The following is a 12,500-nucleotide window of genomic DNA, read 5'->3' as shown; positions in this document are numbered from 1 at the left end:
CAGAAAGACAGATAGGTAGATAGACTGTAAGAACACTGATAGACTGTAAGATAGACTGATAGACTGTAAGATAGACTGATAGACAGGCAGGCAGACTTACTGAAAGAAAAACTCACAAATAGATTAACTTAGGGACAAAGTTTGGGGGAGAGAGGGAGAGGAAGAAGGAGAGTGATGGTGAAAGTTAAACACAGAAATAGATAGATAGATAGATAGATAGAGAGGGAGAGAGAGAGAGAGAGAGAGAGAGAGTGAGACATTCGTGGATAGAGATAGATAGATAGAGAGAGAGATAGATAGATAGGCGGCGAGTTGGCAGAAACGTTAGCACACCGGGCGCAATGCTTAGCGGTATTTCGTCTGCCGTTACATTCTGAGTTCAAATTCCGCCAAGGTCGACTTTCCGTTTCATCCTTTCGGGGGTCGATAAATTAAGTACCAATTACGCACTGGGGTCGATGTAATCGACTTAATCCCTTTGTCTGTCCTTGTTTGTCCCCTCTATGTTTAGCCCCTTGTGGGCAATAAAGAAATAAGATAGATAGATAGATAGATAGATTTTGAGTCGGATAGATATAGTCATAGTCAGAGAGTAAAACCAACAGACAGGTGGATAAATGAATCGATAGGTACAGTCATAGATATATAATATACAATATATAGATATATAAACTGACAGAGCGTAAGACAGATAGGCGACAGTCACAGGCAGACAGACAGATAGTTTATCCAAAAGAAACACTTACCTTCTGTATGGCTGGGTTCAACTGTCGTTGGTCTTAAATATGTGTATATATATATATTTTATAAACATATACACCTGCTTTAGTACCAGTGTTGTATTGTATTAGTCTGAAGTGATCAGTCATATTAGCAACGCCATTCCAGCCGTGGTCATCCAGTGTTGTTTGGAGCAGCTATTCTCTTTTGGAGTTTTTAAATGAATGCGATTTGACTGCTATTTCTAGCAGGTTTAAGAAACCGTCTGAATGTTCGTCGTTTATTTTGTGGTCAGATAAAACTACATTAAGCAGTCCTGTGATCAAGTTCGTTCCAACTGTGACCATCACCTTTTAATATATTTTTTATTGTTACTGAAGAGAATGTTATCCCAAAAGTTCTTTTGTTTTGCGAATTTGAAGATTTGGCTGCTATTTCTAGCAGATTAAGAGACGATCTAGATATTCGCCGTTTACTTTGTGCTCAGACAAAAAATAAAAAGAATAAAGGAAAAGAAAGAAAGAAAAAAAGAAAACAGTTAAAGTTATGTGGTCGAAGGCTTCCTAGCCGTGGCTATCACGGCCTAATATTTGTAATTACTTTTTGTTTTGCCGAATATAACAGCTAAAAGTTCTTCGTTTGTAAATTTGAGTAAAAAATTTGGCTGCTATTTCTAGAAGACCGACCGACCACGTGGAAGCTACCGCTTTTGATCGTCCCTGTCGTCGTTGTACTGTGATTATGTTACGATTAGTGTCGATTTCTCCTGAATTCGCTATTTTGACAATTTGTTGTTGTTGTTGTTGTGTTTGCAAACGTTACGGTCGATCGTTTATCACAGCAAACGTTAGTGTTGTTGCTGCTGCTGCTGTTGCTGTTGTTGTTGTGGTGGTGGTGGTGGTGGTTGTTCAGTTTTTAGTCTTTCAGCCGCATCTGGCAGGTGCTCTGCGATGCATCGTCGGTGATGTCTGTGAGGAAGGGGTAACTCAGGGGCGCCGTTTGTGCGTTGGAAGGTGGGGGGCGGGGCGGGGCGGGGCGGGGGGAGGTGTTTCGGGGCGGGGGGGGGGGGTCTCGTTCTTGCTGCTGCTGTTGTATTTGCTTGCTGTTGCGAATGACAGTTATGCAGTAAACATTAGCACCATTGTTTCATAACCGTCCGTGTGATGTTGTAGCGATTGCTGCTGTTTGCAATCCGGTCTTAAAACTGCGGTTGTTTTTCTGTTGCGACTTGCTGCTTAGATTTGCAGTCAACAACTCAAGTACCAGTCAAGTACGTGGGTCGATAAAATCAAGCAAGCTAATCCCCTAAAATTTCAAGCCTTCTGCCTATAGTCGACCGGCCTGACGTTCCGAGTTCAAATCCCGCCGATGTCGACTTTGTCTTTCATTCTTTCCCGGGGTGGGGTGGCGGGATCGATAAATTAAGTACCAGTTGTGTACTTGGATCGATATTATCAACTAGTCCCTTGCCACCAAAGTTCAGGCCTTGTGCCTTTAGTAGAATGGATTATTATTATTATTATTATTGTTGTTGTTGATAATGATGTTGATGCAACGACAATTAATATATCGTTATTGTCGTTAAATGCTATTGTTGTTGTTGTTGTTGATGATGTTGATTCATTGTAGATGATATTATTGTTGTTGATACTGTAACTGTTATTGTTGTTAAAGTGGGGGGGGGGGGGAGCTGGCAGAAGCGGTTAGCACGCCGGGCGAAATGCTTAGCGGTATTTCGTCTGCCACTGCGTTCTGAGTTCAAATTCCGCCGAGGTCGACTTTGCCTTTCATCCTTTCGGGGGTCGATAAATTAAGTACCAGTTACGCACTGGGGACGATATAATCGACTTAATCCGTTTGTTTGTTCTTGTTTGTCCCCTCTGTGTGTAGCCCCTTGTGGGCAGTAAAGAAATAAGTATTTTGTGGAGGCGCAGTGGCCCAGTGGTTAGGGCAGCGCACTCGCGGTCATAGGATCGCGGTTTCGATTCCCAGACCGGGCGTTGTGAGGGTTTATTGAGCGAAAACACCTAAAAGCTCCACGAGGCTCCGGCAGGGGATGGTGGTGGCGAACCCTGCTGTTAAATAAGATAAGGCGACGAGCTGGCAGAAACGTTAGCACGCCGGGCGAAATGCTTAGCGATATTTCGTCTGCCGCTACGTTCTGAGTTCAAACTCCGCCGAGGTCGACTTTGCTTTTCATCCTTTCGGGGGGTCGATAAATTAAGTACCAGTTACGCATTGGGGTCGATATAATCGACTTAATCCGTTTGTCTGTCCTTGTTTGTCCCCTCTGTGTGTAGTCCCTTGTGGGCAGTAAAGAAATAGGTATTTCGTCTGCCGTTACGTTCTGAGTTCAAATTCCGCCGAGGTCGACTTTGCCGTTCATCCTTTCGGGGGGGGGGGGTCGATAAATTAAATACCAGTTACGCACTGGGGTCGATATAATCAACTTAATCCCTTCGTCTATCCTTGTTTGTCTCCCTCTATGTTTACCCCCTTGTGGGCAATAAAGAAATAAGAATGGTTAACACGCCGGGTAGAAAAAAAAAAAAAAAAAAGAAATGCTTAGCACCATTTCTTCAGACTTCAGCGTTCTCAGTTCAAATTCTACCGGCGTCGACTTTGTCTTCTATTCCTTTTAGCGCCGATAAAATAATACCAGTTGAGTACCGGGGTCAATGTAATCGACTTTCTACCTCCTCCAAAATTACTGGACTTGTTCCAAAATTTGAAATCAATAATTAACTTTGTATCTGTTATAATTGCCAATATCGTTTCTGTACTATTGTTAACATATTATCCCGTATATTTTCGTTGAGAGATGTCTAATAAATATATATATTCGAACGAAAATATACGTTCACTGTCCTCTGGGGGTATTCGTCACTTATTTCTAGCCTGAAATGCTTCGTTCATGATATTACTCCCCTTTTCTACCCTTACCTATCGTTTCTACCAGTAACTTTATAATTAATTATAACCGATCCAGACTAATTTGCATACTTATTCTTCGTTATATACAGACTCAAAATAAATATTTAAAAAATATATTTCTTGCCTGGAAATTGAAAAAAAAAAAAGAGGTGTTTTGCTAATATTTCGTCATTGTTTCTATTACTTGCTGCTTGTGATAATGATGATGATGACTACAATTTATAACCCTCGGTCAACACAGACACATCATAGCTTATGATCAAACGTACTTCCACTGTCTCTCTTTTCTCTATTACTATCCACTGTGTACTTCCCTTTCTTTATCAAAAAACAAGTAAAGTCCCAGGGTGGCGACGAGCTGGCAGGAATGTTAGCACGCCGCGTAAAATCCTTAACGGTATTTCGTCTGCCGTTACGTTCTGAGTTCAAATTCCGCCGAGGTCGACTTTGCTTTTCATCCTTTTCGGGGGTCGATAAATTAAGTACCAGTCAAGTACTGGGGGTCGACTGATTGACTGGTCCCCTCACTCAAAATTTCGCGCCTTGTGCCTAGGATAAAAAAAAAACAAAAAACAGTGAGGTCCAGATTTCTGAAAGATTTAGCTGCTGTTTCTAGCCGGTCGAACTATCATTACACAGAGGCTCTCCTTCATTAGCTCAGCTATTAATCACTGTTGTTGTTGTTGTTGCTTAGCCTTAAGTCAGCGCGGCAGGTCTATGATTAAGAGGCTTTCCAGACGTGACCATTCCGTCTTATTCAGTTTCTCAAAGAATCGTGACTAACTCAAATTTCACGACCCAGGGTATACTTTTTAACGACAGTGGGGTGGTTGTTTGAGGGCGATTTGGCTGCTATTTCTAGCACGACAAGTAACCGCTAGATAGAGATTTCCTTGTTGATGTTGTTGTTTTTGTTGTTGTTGATTACATTGTTACTCCAATGTTGCTATTGTTGTTGTCAACAGGGATGCTCATGGATGGAAGCGGTTCGCAAATCGAACCCAACCCAGTTCAACCAATTCCACAATCCAATACTTCTCTCCGTTGCACCAAAATTCAGTCCGTCACCAAAGCTACAATCGATCCATCAGTAGCCCCAGCATGGCCACAATACCCCCAACAATAACAGGTAAGAGAAAACAAAAAATGTCTGTCGATACATCTATTGATACATCGTCCAACCAAAATCAAATGTTGATCAGAATCATCAAACTAAATCAATAAAATCTACAAAATATATCCCTTTGTAGGCGCCGGCAGAGCCATGTTGTCTGTGACTGGGGCAGGGTTTTGTTTGGGAACAGTTGAAAGTTTTCGAAATGATATTTCCAGTGTACCAATACGAGAACACTTGTAAGGTTACTGGAAGCTGTGGGTTGTCTGATGTCTTCCAAGAGGAATTTAGCTGATGGGAGCTTGACTAAATGCTGATTGTACGTGTTTTGCATGTAGCTGTATGAAGTTAAGGCGCGTGGTTTAGTGGTTAGGGCATTCGACTCACAATCGTAAGTGTGTGAGTTCGATTCCCGGTGGTGCCCAGTGTCCCTGAGCAGTACACTTTATTTCGTGTTGTTCCAGTCTAATCTGCTGGCGAAAAATGAGTTGTGCTTGTTTTTCAAAACGGCCAGCCTTGTCGCACTCTGTGTCACGCTGAATCTCCCCTGAGAACTACGTTAACAGTGTGCGTGTCTGTGGAGTACTCAGCCAACTTGGATGATAACTTCACAAGCAAGTTGTTCTGTTCATTAGATCAACTGGAACCCAGCAGAGTGCCTGTTTGAAGCATGTGTGTGTGTGTGTATATGTGTGTATGGGTGATGTGTATTTAAATGTATGGATGAAAGAATGTATGTAAGAATGACTATGTCTATGAATGTATATATGTGTAAGTATGTGTATGTATATATATGTGTATATATATATATATATATATATATATATATATATATTTATAAACAGAAACTTTACTTCGTTATTCTTAGTTAATAACCAAAGTTAAAAAGAACAGGAGAAAAACAATCTCCCTTACGCACACACAAAGCAAAAACAGAACAAAACATTAAAAAAAAAACTAATATAAAAGGTGAATAGGGGTCGGTTGCTACTATATTATCAGCACTATGATCACTGGGAGTACAGCCCCAGTATGGTCATAGAAATCTGATCTGCTAACTGGAATCCGTAAAAGAGTAAAAGTTGAAGAATGCAATAAGATTCCGGACAAAATCCATTTACGCGTCTAACTTTTTTAATGCTAGCATCCTCCTCGGCGCTCCTCCTCTTCTTGTATTCTCGTACAAATTGTATTCTCCATTGTTTTAAGTACCAGTAATTACCTGCATCCGTGATCTCCACACCCAACTATATATATATATATATATATATGTGTGTGTGTGTGTGTGTGTGTGTGTGTGTGTATGTGTTTCTAGTTATATTTTTCCGTGTTTTTAAAATTCTGCTTAAGCGTACACACTTATACCCTTCAGTTATATGTGTTTGCATGTATGTGAGTGTGTGTGTGTGTGTAAGTCTATGCAAATTTTAATGTAATATATGTTAATATATGCTATATAGATATATGCAAAATATGTGTATATAAATATACATATATATATACATATATATATATATATATATATATATATATGATTTTTATATATTAATTATATATATGTTAATATAAATTATATATATATTCTAATATTAATATATCTATCATATATATTGTATTAAGAATATATATAAGTATATAATATATGTATATTGATATATATATATATATAAAAATATGCATAGAAGCAAACGTGCGCTGTTTATGTAAGTGCTTCTTCTTGCAAAATGTTGGAAGTCTAATGAAATGTTTTGTCAGAGAATGTTTCTGCTTAGTTGCTTGCTTTTCTCAAATGTGCGTGTTCTGCTGCTGTCGCTGCTGCAGTTAACATCGCTACTATTACTGCTGCTGCTACTGCTGCTGCTTTGGTTTGTCATTGGTGGTGCTGTTTCTGCTACTATTGTTGTTGTTGTTGTTGATGGTAGTGGTGACGGCAGTGTTGGGCATTGTATATGTTGATGTATTATATAGACACACATAAGCATGTGTGTGTGTACATACACTCATGTATATATATGTGTGTATACATGCTCATATACATCCTAAGAAAGAATAAAAAATATATATATATATAAATAGAGAGAGAGAGAGAGAGAGTCAAAATTCACACACACACACATACAGAGGTGCAGGCATGGTTTTGTGGTAAGAAGTTTGCTTCCCAACCACATGGTTCCAGGTTCAGTCCCACTGCATGGCACCTTGGACAAGTGTCTTCTACTGCGTCCTCAGACCGACTAAAACCTTGTGAATAGATTTGGTAGACAGAAACTGAAAGAAGCCCATCATATATATGTGTGTGTGTGTGTGTGTGTGTGTGTGTGTGTGTGAGAGAGAGAGAGAGAACAACAGAGAGATAAACTGCTAGATAAGCAGGTTTATAGGTATTGCTTAGATAAAATATGTTGTAAGAGGGAAAATGATGTATACACACACACACACACACACACATATATATATAGATAGATAGATAGATAGATAAAGAGAGAGAGTGAGGTAGATAGATAGATAGATAGATAGGTACATAGATATCTTTTTATTATAGCCACACAGGGCTAAATACAGAAAATGGACAAATTACAAAGTAGAGCTTTTCTTTGGGGGGGGGGATAATTTCGATCAAAAGGGATCGCGGAAGAAAAAAACAAAAAAAAACGTGGGTTGCGGGGCGATCAATAGGGATCGTGTATCACAGTCAATGTAAAAAACGGAGAACAGATTTTGATCTTCGAATCGAGCATATTATATAATATAAGCCTACGGAAAAGACCACGGTCACAGAGTGAGATAGATAGATAGATAGATAGATAGATAGATAGATAGACAGACAGGTAGATAGATAGATAGATGGACAGACAGGTAGAATAGTCGGTTAAAAGTAGGTTGTAAGATAGATATAGGAGTGTCTCCTCTTCCAGGACTGGCACTTTTTGTCAACTTGTTTTCTTGTTTAATTTTTGTAATTTTTTTGAAAACACTTTGTTTAGTTCTTTGAAAAGTTCTGCCGATTTTCTAAAATTCCGAATAAGTCAATTGGGTGCAGCTGTTTTGATCTGATGGCTTGGCATGGTTGACTGGATGTTCATCTTGTTTTGGTGGCCTTACCTTTTGGCTCTGGAGGGAACCATACACAGAAATATCCAAAAACAAAGAGAGAAAGAGGGGGATATTACACATACATATAAACATAAGCAGGTGCTTGCACATATAAACAGAAAGAGAGGGAGAAAGAGAAAGAGAGAGATAGAGAGATAAAACAAACATGACTAGATGCACTCATATATAAACAGAGAGAGAGAGAGAGAGAGAGAGAGAGAGAGAGAGTGAGAGAAGGATATAGAGAATGAGAAAGAGAGAGAGAGAGAGAGAGAGAGAGAGAGAGATTACACATACATAAGCAGTTGTTCACATAGAGAAAGAAAGAAACAGAGAGTGAAAGAAAGAAAGAGAGAGAGTGAGAGAAGGATATAGAGAATGAGAAAGAGAGAGAGAGAGAGAGAGAGAGAGATTACACATGTAAACATAACTAGCTACACACACACACACACACACACACACACATATATATAGAGAGAGACAGTGAGGGGGGAAGAAGAGAGGGAGAGAGAGAGAGAGATTACACATGCATAAGTAGATTTTCACAGAGAGAGAGAGAGAGAGAAAGAGAAAGAGAGGGAGAGAGAAAGAGAGAGAGAGAGAGAGTGAGAGAAAGATATAAAGACTGAGAAAGAGAGGGGGAGAGATATTACATATACATAGGTAGATGTTCACAGAGAGAGAGAGAGAGAGAGATTACACAGGCAAACATAACTAGCTGCACACACACACACACACACACAGTGAGGGGGAAAGAAAAGAGGGAGAGAGAGAGAGAGACCTACATACAAACATAGCTTGATGTTCACGTACACGAAGAGAGAACGAGAGAGAGGCAGGAGAGAAAGATAGGTTGTGGACGAGAGGACGAGAGAAAAACATAGAAATAAGGGAAATAGTAAAGTGTTTAATGTCAAATAAGACAGCATTGACTCAATGGCCCTCTTGCTTTGACCTGCACCGGAACCCATCCCACAGTGGTGGCTCAGTGCATGGACGTCAAGTCGTAAGACTGTTTTGCTCGGCGATCGATTGATCGATCGATGATACCTGGTTAATTCTGCCAGTAGTCATATGCTTGTCTCAAAGCTTAAGCCATGCAAGTGTATGCTTATAGCAGACCTGGAATTAATGGCTATCCCAAAATGTCAAACACCTGTCTATAATCTCCAAATGAATGGAATCATAATTGTTCGGAAGTGGGGAACCTTTCATGGTTTTGTTCTCGTTATTGTGTCTCTTGCCATGGGGCAAATTCCATTGCCTTCCTCTGGTTGTGGCTGAGAGGGTTTTTTTTAAGGTTTCTTGGTTAGCTCAAGGCAGTTGGGTTCCTGGAGCTCCAAAGTCTTCTCCCAGTATGTTAAACCCTTTAGCGTTCAGCTTACTCTGTGAAACGTATTTAGTCACTTTATTTTAAATTACTCATGCATTTGCAATGATGTGATTGCTTTGCTTGAGGCGATTCCAGAAGATATTGACATAGAAGGGAAATGGGAAAACTTGGATAAAGCATTCGACCAGACAGCCAAAGAAGTCGTGATATACTGATACACGTCTGGGAGGAATTCTCTTATCACATTGATGTTCCCCATGTTGCAGATGGTGGCTACATTGAACATTTGTAAGACAAGAAATAAAAGTTGATTGTAAGTAAATACTTGTGACTCAGCTGGAGTTTTCCATTGCTTTTCCTTATTAAAATATTGCACAAGGAAATTGATTGAAGAACAGACAAAAATGAAGCTGAAAATGCATCAAGATTTTATTGAAATTAACTGGAATTTTATTATGTTTTAAAATATAGAAAAACACATTAAATTTTCAAAAGTGTATAACAAATTATGTCAACTTTGGTCATTGTCATCAACATAGTTTGTTTTTAAAGTGGGAATGTAGCTAAGAATGCTGTCCGTTAATGTACAAATTAATTGATCAACATTCCTATATTGATCTCATCTGGCAGTGGCATGGGACAGTCACATATAAGCTTTTCTCTGTTGAATATGTCATATGACAGCTAAACAGAAGAGATATGAACTAGTGATATAATAATTGTTTACATAGCATTGTTATAGATAATTATTGTTTATTATTCTGTCAAAGAATAATGATATCAATAAGCGACTGTTCCTGTCCCTTGAACATGTTAAGACACAACATTTCTTTGTCAAGAAGGTATAGGATAAGATGCTGAGGTGTGGAAGAGGGAATAAGATAGATGATGGCTGGTAACTTGAATTTTGGTTTTCTTAAGAATGAACTCGAGTAGACAATCTACAAGAATTAATTCATCGGAAAAAGAGAATCATGAATTACTAATATATTTTTAATTAAAGAATTTATCATATTAATTCTTTTTGGGGGCTTGGAGTATTGTCAGCACATTGATTGAGTGGGGAGACATGAAATTTAGATTTGTTTTCACACATGTGTTCAAATTCCCACTAAATGAAATTCGTCTGGTTTTGGGATCATGTATTCGTTGATGGTGAATATTTAATCTCATTCTTAAAGTGAGTTTAATTTGTCCAATACAGTCTTCCCGGCACCCATTGCATTTGAAGGCATATATTAAAGTTTTTAAAGAACAAGTAAAATGGTTTTTCGCAGTAAAAACTTGTCCTGATTAAAAACTCATAAGTTGTGACCTCAATAAGGTTCTCCCAAGTTCTACAATTGAATTAGCTTCACTCGTTAACTATCGAGTTAAGATATATATGAATATATCATCATCATCATCATCATGCCAGGCGGTACTGGCAATACACCATCCTGAGCGTGGCCGTTGCCAGTGCCCCTGGACTGGCTCTTGTGCAGGTGGCACAGAAAATACACCATCCTAAGCATGGCCGTTGCCAGTACCGCCTGACTGGCCTTTGTGCGGGTGACACGTAAAAGCACCCACTACACTCTCTGAGTGGTTGGCGTTAGGAAGGGCATCCAGCTGTAGAAACTCTGCCAAATCAGACTGGAGCCTGGTGTAGCCACCCGGTTTCACCAGTCCTCAGTCAAATCGTCCAACCCATGCTAGCATGGAAAGCGGACGATAGTGGAATGGGGGGTATTGGTAAAGTAAGTTGTGGGGATGTTTTGACAGAAGACAGATTACACGTGTGCATAAGGTTGGGGGGCAGCATGGCATGTAACAATTTTATTTGGCTTGATGTGTCTTCTCAAGCCCAGTGAATCACCAGAATTCTTGGCCCCTGGAACTCCCTTATGAAATCATTAGGGTGTTTGTTGGATCAAGTAATTGAAACACTGACAGTTGAAACTGTTGGCTGTCCATTTATTTACAGGTTTAGGTTTCTGCTTTTGTGTGTGTGCTTATGATGTGGTGTGTATATATCTAAACTGTGTGTATGTAGTTGTGTGCTTATGATATTTAGCTGTGTGTATGTGGGTGTACTTATGATGTGGTGTGTATATATTTATCTCAGTGTACGAGTTTGCATGTTTATGATGTGATGTGGTGTGTTTATATTTCTGTGTGTGTGTGTGTGTGTGTGTACGTGTGCATAGTTTTGATGTGATGTGGTGTGTTTATTCATTTTTGTGTGTGTGTGTGCATGCTTTTGTTGTGGTGTGTTTATATTTGTGTGTGTGCATGCTTTTAATGTGATGTGGTGTGTTTATATTTGTGTGTGCGTGTGTGTATGTGTGGATATTTTTTATGTGATGTGTGTTTATTTTTGTGTGTGTGTGTATGTGTGCATGCTTTTGATGTGATATGTTTATTTGTGTGTGTGTGTGTGTGTGTGCATGCTTTTAATGTGATGTGGTGTGTTTATATTTGTGTGTGTGTATGTGTGCATATTTTTGATGTGATGTGTGTTTATATTTGTGTGTGTGTGTGTGTGTGTGCATACTTTTGATGTGATGTGGTGTGATTATATTTGTGTGTGTGTAAATTCAGTGTGTGTTGTGTTCTATTACTTGATAAACGAAAAAAATGTCTAAACAAACGATGTCACGTATACTGAATGAAAAAACGAACAGGAGACAAACAGAAAGTCCATAATTCTTCATCAGTTATCGACCCATTCTACTGTTTAGTTTCTTACCTTTAATGATATGACTGAGTGCTTCCCAGTTGGTGGTGCCTGTAAAAGAAACAGTTTTTCTTGCATAGAATTAGGGACAAGAGCAAATAAAATGAAACAAAACAAGCAAAACGAAACAGACTGAGATTTAGGATGGTGGATGAGGACAAACAATTGAATGAAATATGGCCTTGGGGGCCAAGGGCACGAGAAAAGTGGGTCATGCTTCGAAAATGTTTCGAAGGATGGAGAACGGAGAGAGAGAATTTGTGACTGGTCAGCTAAGGGACCAGTCTAAGAGAGGAAGAAAATGAGGAAATGACCCCTGGTCACATGACAGCAGCAGGGTGAGGAAGGAAGCCACAGAGAAAAGGAGGGGAAAGTGGACGAAGGGGAAGGAGAAAGCCTAGAACGAGAGTGACACATTACCCCTAACATCTGGCCACCTAACTCCCCAGACCGCAGTCCCCTTGATTATTATGTGTGGGACGCAGTTGAGCAAGGGACCAACAAAACTCCTTGTAACTCCAGAGGTGAACTGAAGGTAAGGATTATGGTGCCATTCACCAACTTAAACAAGGAGACCGTCCAGAAGA

The 12,500-nt window shown here is 39.5% G+C and overlaps 1 protein-coding gene and 1 long non-coding RNA gene across 4 annotated transcripts in view; one reads left to right on the top strand and one right to left on the bottom strand.

Annotated features, from left to right (window-relative positions):
- The window catches only part of LOC106884447 (melatonin receptor type 1A), a 51,724-nt gene extending 49,986 nt beyond the window's left edge, over positions 1-1,738 (bottom strand). Inside the window, exon 1 of the mRNA XM_089345975.1 lies at positions 747-1,738. The gene's annotated coding sequence lies outside the window, so the exon portion shown is untranslated. The remainder of the gene's footprint in view (positions 1-746) is intronic.
- LOC149130235 (uncharacterized) overlaps positions 1-12,500 on the top strand; it is a 140,810-nt gene that overhangs the window by 22,725 nt on the left and 105,585 nt on the right. For all 3 annotated transcript variants that reach the window (XR_016239139.1, XR_016239138.1, XR_016239137.1), the window contains exon 3: positions 4,620-4,783. This is a non-coding gene — a long non-coding RNA (uncharacterized LOC149130235). The remainder of the gene's footprint in view (positions 1-4,619; positions 4,784-12,500) is intronic.

The sequence above is a fragment of the Octopus bimaculoides genome, chromosome 30 (genome assembly GCF_046866305.1).
Source record: "Octopus bimaculoides isolate indiv1 chromosome 30, ASM4686630v1, whole genome shotgun sequence".
Taxonomy (NCBI): Eukaryota; Metazoa; Mollusca; class Cephalopoda; order Octopoda; family Octopodidae; genus Octopus; species Octopus bimaculoides.
The sequence above is the reverse complement of the archived record's forward strand: the minus strand, read 5'-3'. Positions and strand labels throughout refer to the sequence as shown.